The sequence below is a fragment of the Pseudopodoces humilis genome, chromosome 15, assembly GCF_049639895.1.
Source record: "Pseudopodoces humilis isolate 2021_Gansu_Grassland_sample_001 chromosome 15, ASM4963989v1, whole genome shotgun sequence".
NCBI lineage: Eukaryota > Metazoa > Chordata > Aves > Passeriformes > Paridae > Pseudopodoces > Pseudopodoces humilis.
Genome location: NC_142214.1, coordinates 8,715,519 through 8,721,518, shown reverse-complemented (window position 1 = coordinate 8,721,518; position 6,000 = coordinate 8,715,519). Strand labels below are relative to the sequence as shown.

At 52.6% G+C, this 6,000-nt stretch overlaps 1 protein-coding gene across 4 annotated transcripts in view; it reads left to right on the top strand.

Moving 5' to 3' along the window:
* The first annotated feature begins 406 nt into the window (after window positions 1-406).
* The window catches only part of IL1RAPL2 (interleukin 1 receptor accessory protein like 2), a 373,503-nt gene continuing 367,909 nt past the window's right edge, over window positions 407-6,000 (top strand). Inside the window, exon 1 of one of the 4 annotated variants that reach the window (XM_088062810.1) lies at window positions 407-739. The gene's annotated coding sequence lies outside the window, so the exon portion shown is untranslated. Of the gene's footprint in view, window positions 740-1,433; window positions 1,557-2,002; window positions 2,128-2,738; window positions 2,830-6,000 lie in introns of those variants that run through there. The other 3 variants (XM_088062814.1, XM_088062811.1, XM_088062812.1) reach the window with 3 other exon arrangements.

Sequence of the window (6,000 nt, the reverse complement as noted above, 5' to 3'; positions counted from 1 at the left end):
CCCCCGGTAAGACACCGACCCCTCCGCAGCCCTTCACTGCCCATCCATCCATCCATCCATCCATCCATCCATCCATCCATCCATCCATCCATCCATCCATCCATCCATCCATCCATCCATCCATCCATCCCCTGGCCACAGCCTGTGCCGAGACCGGAGCGACGTGCGCGGCCGGGGCCGCACGGGTGCCTTGCCAGTCCGTTCCCTGTGGGGGTCTGGCGGGGCTCTGGGGGCTGTTTACCCTCGGCGGGACGGGGCGTGGCGGTCCCGGGGCGTGGCGGTCCCGGGGCGTGGCAGGGCGGTCCCGGGGCGGTCCCGGTCCCGCGGCGGTGCCGGGCCGGGGCTGCAGGGCCGAGGCGCGGCCGCCAGGGGGCGCTGCTGCTCTGGCGGCGCGGGCGGGCGCACCTGGCGCGCGCGGGGCCGTGGGTCCCGGCCCGCTCCGCGCCCCGCGCAGCGACCGCACGGACCGGGACACGGACCGGGACACGGACCGGGACACGGACCGGGACACTGCGGGGGACACGAGCTGGGGACGCGGACCGGGCACAGGGACCGGGGCACAGCCGGGAACACGGGCTGGGGACGCGTTCGGGGCACACGGACCCGGACACGGCCAGGGACACGGACCGCGCTCACGGACCGGGACCGCCCGCCGCACTGCCGCCCTCCCGCTGCCTGCGCGGCGGCGGACGCCCGCAGCCCGCCGGCACGGAGCCGTAGAGGGGAGCTGCTGTTGGAGGTGAGTCCTGCGCGGGGCGCTTCTCCCGGCAGTTCCCTTTTTTCATTAAAAAAGAAAAAGAAAAAAAAATCCGTCGGAAAAAGAAAAGTTCGTCCCTCCTCGTGCCGCCGCGCGCGGGACGGGGCTGAGCTGCGACCACTGCCTCGTCCCTCCCGCAGCTCCGGGACGGGCGGAGGGACGCCGGGATCCCGCTGGTGCCGCGGCGCACCCGAGGGGCTCCGGGCAGGGACCGCCGCAGCTCCGGCTCCCCGGCCCGGCGCCGCCGGTCTCGGAGCGGATGCTCGGAGCCGGATCCGTCCGTAGCGGCGCGGCCGCTCCGCCGCTCCCTGCACCGAGCCCCGCTGCTGTTGGAAGCTCTGGGAATGTTTTCTGTCACGAAGCGGGTGTCTCGGTTGGTACCGAGGGTCACTCAGCCTCGTGAACGCCCGTGGGGCTTCTCGGGAAAAGTGTTACTGCCGGGGATTTAAAATAAAAACACTAGAGGAGTCGCCTTTTGGGATGTTGCAGCGCGGTGGAGTCTGTTGAAGTGGTGCCGGTGCTTTGGAGGCTTGGCTGCTCTCAGTTACCGCGGTGGGTGTTGAGCAGTGGTACTTGAAACCTCTGCCTCTGAAAGTTCAGTGACAATAAAGCTGCTCTGGTTTCGTTCGGAGTCTGATGGAAATCTGCTGAAGGGCACCAAACATTTCTGAAGTGGCTTGGATTCAGCGTCTGTTTGCAGAGAGCCTGTCCCTGGACTGTTGTCTCTGCTAGGATTCAAAGAATCAAAAGTTTCTCGTGGAAAATGTTGTAAGCTGCGGTTTTTCAAAGTTGTAGTAAGGTCTGTGTACTTTTGGCAATTTCTGCGCCTGTTGGGTTAACAAGCTAACTTGGGTTTGTACCGTGGGGGAAAGCCCATTGTGGCAGGAGCCAGCACTTTCCAGTGCTCCTCGGCAGCGTTTATACTCTCTTGTTTTTAATCCTGATTATTTAAAAAACAATAACATTTTTAGCGTCTGTGTAAGGTGGATGTTACAGTATTACTACCAGAGTGCAGGTAGATTTGAGGTTTCAGATTTTAGATTTTTTCAGGGAATTGTTAGTGGTGAGGGAGGGCTGCGGGGAAGGGCAGTGTCGCGGTGCCCAGGTGCTCTGTGTGTGTGTGGCTGCTGCATTCACCCCGACACAGGCTCTCATTCGCCCTAAACGCTTCAAAAAGGGGACGTTGACTCTCGTCAGGGTTAAACCTCTGCAGCTGCGTGGCTTTCTGTGGTGTCCGTGAGAGCAGGTGAATCCTGCCCTGCTGCTGTGTGGTGTGTGGGAAGGAGGTTCCCACGGAGGCAGGAGTGGGCTCGCTTCCATGGGGACTTGGTGTCTGGAGGGCTTTGCTCGTGCCAGACCCGAGGCAGGAGGTAAGTCTGGGGTGGAAGGCGAGAGAGAGACAAACGCTTGCTTTGCAATAGAGTGACTGCAGAGGAGGTAGTGGGACACGCAGGGGTTTGGGATTTTGGGCTCCCTAAGCCAGCGGGGTGTAATGCATGTGCAGTGAGCATGAGAAGTGGAGTTCTGGCAGCTCACCAGGCGCAGGCAGTGGTCTTCAGGAGCGAGTCTGTGATTCACCAGGGGTTGTAGCTGGCGATGTGCAGGATGGCTTTCTGAGAAATTTCTCGGGTTCGCATCCTTCTGAGGATGTTTCTCTGGGCACAGGATACCTCTTGGAGCGGGAGGACGGGGGCTTGGGCCGACCTCCCTGCAGAGTGCTTCTGTTGCTAGGCAGCAGCTTGCACCTCCAGCGTGCTCCAGATCCGAGTCTGCGAGGGGAGACCTTCCTCTCCTGAACTGAAGCTTTCTAGCTGGTGACCAAGGGTGGAAAGCACATATCCTGTGGGTGTGGGTGTGCATGCACTGCTTGCTTGCTTTGGTACTGGGGAGGGGTGGTCAGGTGGGAGCGTTCAGGGTTGTTAGCTGACAGCAAGACTTCTTTATACTCACCCACCCACTTGGGCTGCAGGCGAGCACAGGAGAAAGGGATGAATCTTTGTTCCATTTGTAAGGCTTAAGAATTCTCTGCAGAGCACCTTTTCCCATTCACAGTACCTGGAAGCTCATAGGAGGTTTGTCTTCAACTTGTTTGGTTATTGATGCTTTAGCAGTTAAACGGGGTGGAGGGAAAATAGAGTAAGATTTGCTTGCACAAGAGATAGGATGGAAGGCCAGGTGTGCCACATTAATGTTCTTAGCCAGCATGAGTCAATTTTAGTGGATGCCACACAATTGCTGGAGCCTCAGTGCACGAATGGCATCAGCCAGCTTTGTCTGAACTGCTCTGTATCTCGCAAAGCAGTGGAAAGCCTTTTAATTTTCAGAGCTGCCAGTCTGGTGGCTGCACTTCGAAGCAGTGCAGTAGCTGAAGCTGTTGGAAACTAGCAGGGGAGGAGGGGACAGGGACTGACCACTCTCCAAACAGAAGTCAGATCAAAAAAGAGCCGGAAAGGGTCAGGAGGGATTCATAGGCTGGTGAAGGTGAGCTCAGCAGAAGGGCTGTTCTTGTGGCACTGATAACTTCTGACCAGGCAGGGATTGGTGGCGTGGGAGAAGGAGGAGGAAGATTCCTGGTTTGATGGGGGCTGGAGGCTTGGACCTCAGAAGCTGGACTTGGCAGCCTTAAGCCTGGATGGGGCTGCAGAGGAGTGTGGAAGTGGAGGTAGGAAGACACTTGCTGGTCTCAGGATGTTGTGGGTGTTGTGCTGTGCCACTGTGGGATAAGTTGAGCCATGGAGGGTTTAGGAGTGGGTTTGTCTGGAGGTGTCTGGCTGCTGGAGGCAGTGTGTGTGTGAGGAGCCCAGCAGAAATGCAGATAGGCTGCTGGAGAGCAAGGAGGAGGGAATGGGGACAGCATGTGAAGCTTGTACCCCCTGGGATGCTGTGCCTGCTTGGAGAGGACAGGCACATCCAGGATGTCTGGATGGGATGTTCCTGTAAGGGGATTTGCATAAGTAGAGTGTTTTCCGTGATTGTTCTCAGCTGTTTCCTGGGGAGAGAAGAACACATGTAACAGTAATCTCTTAAATCTATGGAGAACAGTGTCTTCTATGTGGCATTTGGAAGGGAGAGGCTGTTCAAAACTTCCTTTGTGATGCCCTTGTGGGACCAGAGGTGGAGGAAAGGTTCCAAGGAGCATGTGCAGCTAGTCATCCCTGCTAGCTGAGGTGGGAAGCTGCCAGGGATGGCTGGGGCTGGTGGCCTTGACCCGTGTGTCTGAGGGAAAAGGCTGAGAAGTTGTACTCACTGTGAGAAGTACAAATAAAGCATTTATAGTGTATGGACTTTTCCTGCTCTCTGAAACATTCAGGCTCTGAGTAATCCTCTCACTTCAAACAGAGGCTCAAGCTGAAAATATTAAGGGATGCTAAATTGTGAACAATTGTTAAACAGCCTTAAAGAGCTGTATGGGAAACTGTGTCTGCTCTTCATTTCTAAGCCTTCCTCAAACAATGAGAGTCTGAGCTATTTATCAGGAGCTCTTTTAGTGCTGGAAGGGAAAGTGAACATTTAAAGTGTATCACAAAATAAAGAGGCACTTTAAGAGGCAATTTGCTTTTCAGGATGTCCAACTAAAAATAAATCTTTCTTTAAACAGCCTTGAAAAGAAAACAGAGGGAAAAGATCTCGCCCTTGCTGAGAATACAGAAAATCTTTTTGCTAGCTTTGATGGTGTGGGTTTCCTCTGGCATCTGGTACTAGATCCAGATAAACCCTCTTGGAATTGGTGGAGAACTGAGGAGTGTCTTATATTCAGTAAGAAAGCTGGTGAGATAGAGACTGAGTTAGAAACTTCTGTGGGGGTTTTGGCTAATCCTTTCCACCCCAAAAGCACCACAGAGAGTTCTTTCCAACCCTCTTTTCTTTGTTTTATGTAACAGCTAATTAACAAGGATGTCTATTTGACTGAGCAGTTTCAGGGCACATAAAATATGTATTTTATTTTGGCTGCATCAGAACAAAACGCCATTGTTTCCAAGATTTCAAAAATGTGTCAAAGTATTCTCAAGCAATTTCTCAAATTCTGGGGGGATGTTGTTTCTTTGCTTAATTATATTCTTATTTTCACTCAGACAAAGCTGGCAACACATATATGTGAAGTCCAGTCTTTAGTTATGTAAGAGAAAAAAAAAAAACACCCATCAAGAATCTGTTTATCACTTTAAGGAATAGAGATGATGCTCAGTTCAGTGAAAGCAACTTGCCTCTGCTGACGGCAAAGTGCCACGTCTGGCTTCTCTGGGACTGTTTTCTAAGTGGAAAACTGTAGATGAGTGTTTTACAAGGTGCCTGACAGCTGATATGTAATTTTTTTCCAAATTCTGTCTTCTTTGAGCAGTATGTATTAGTTAGAAAAGCGTGTGGCCATGAATGAAATCAAGGAATGAATTTCTAAGCACATTGTGTGCAGAAGTGTATTCTCACAGATCCTGTTTCATTAACAGGAGTGAATTTGGACCTGATTTTCCATGAACAGTGCAAATACTGTTATTTTGTTAATATTGCAGAGCTGTGAGTGTGTATGAGAGCAGGGAGAATGTCGATACGGCTGAGAGTTACAGCTGTAGTGTCTCTGCTGTGTGGTCAGGGAAAGAGGCCTGTTTTAAAGGCTCTGTAAAAGCAGGGAACATTTCAGCATGCAGATGGCAGCCCAGTCTAAAATCTAGTTCTGTTTGTGCTGAGCACCTCTGTAACGAGCCTTGAGGAGCACAAGGGGAACGAGAGAAGTGGTGTGGGGGGAAAGAGGAGGGATGTGCTATCTTTCAGGATCGAGACCTCCCTTTGAACTGTCTCTCTCCATTTTTAATATCTTTTCTGCAAAAGCTGCTTGGGGAGCAGGGTTAGAATGGGTATGAAAGAAGCAAAGCATCTAATCTTTTGGCTTAATAATGCCCCTGCTTAGGCAGCTGCGAATTGGGCAGACCTCCTTATTGATATCAGAGCAGTGAGTGAAATTGCTGTGGGTGAGAATGGTCTTTTCTCCTCTCTTTTAATCTGAAATATCTTCTCCTTTTGTAGTTGAGGCTCTGTAGAGAGGACCCGTGACCGCTGGCAGGGCCATTTAAAGCACTCAGGAGAAAACAGCCATGACCTGAGCAGGGGTGTTTGTTCTGGGTGTCAGCAGCTGAAGAGCTGGAGCCATGTGCAGCCATGGTTTGTCTGGAATTTACTGGGTTCATCAGTGACTCTGAAGCTTGAGACTTCTCATCAGCACTTTTTTTTCTTTTTTCCACTCAAGATAT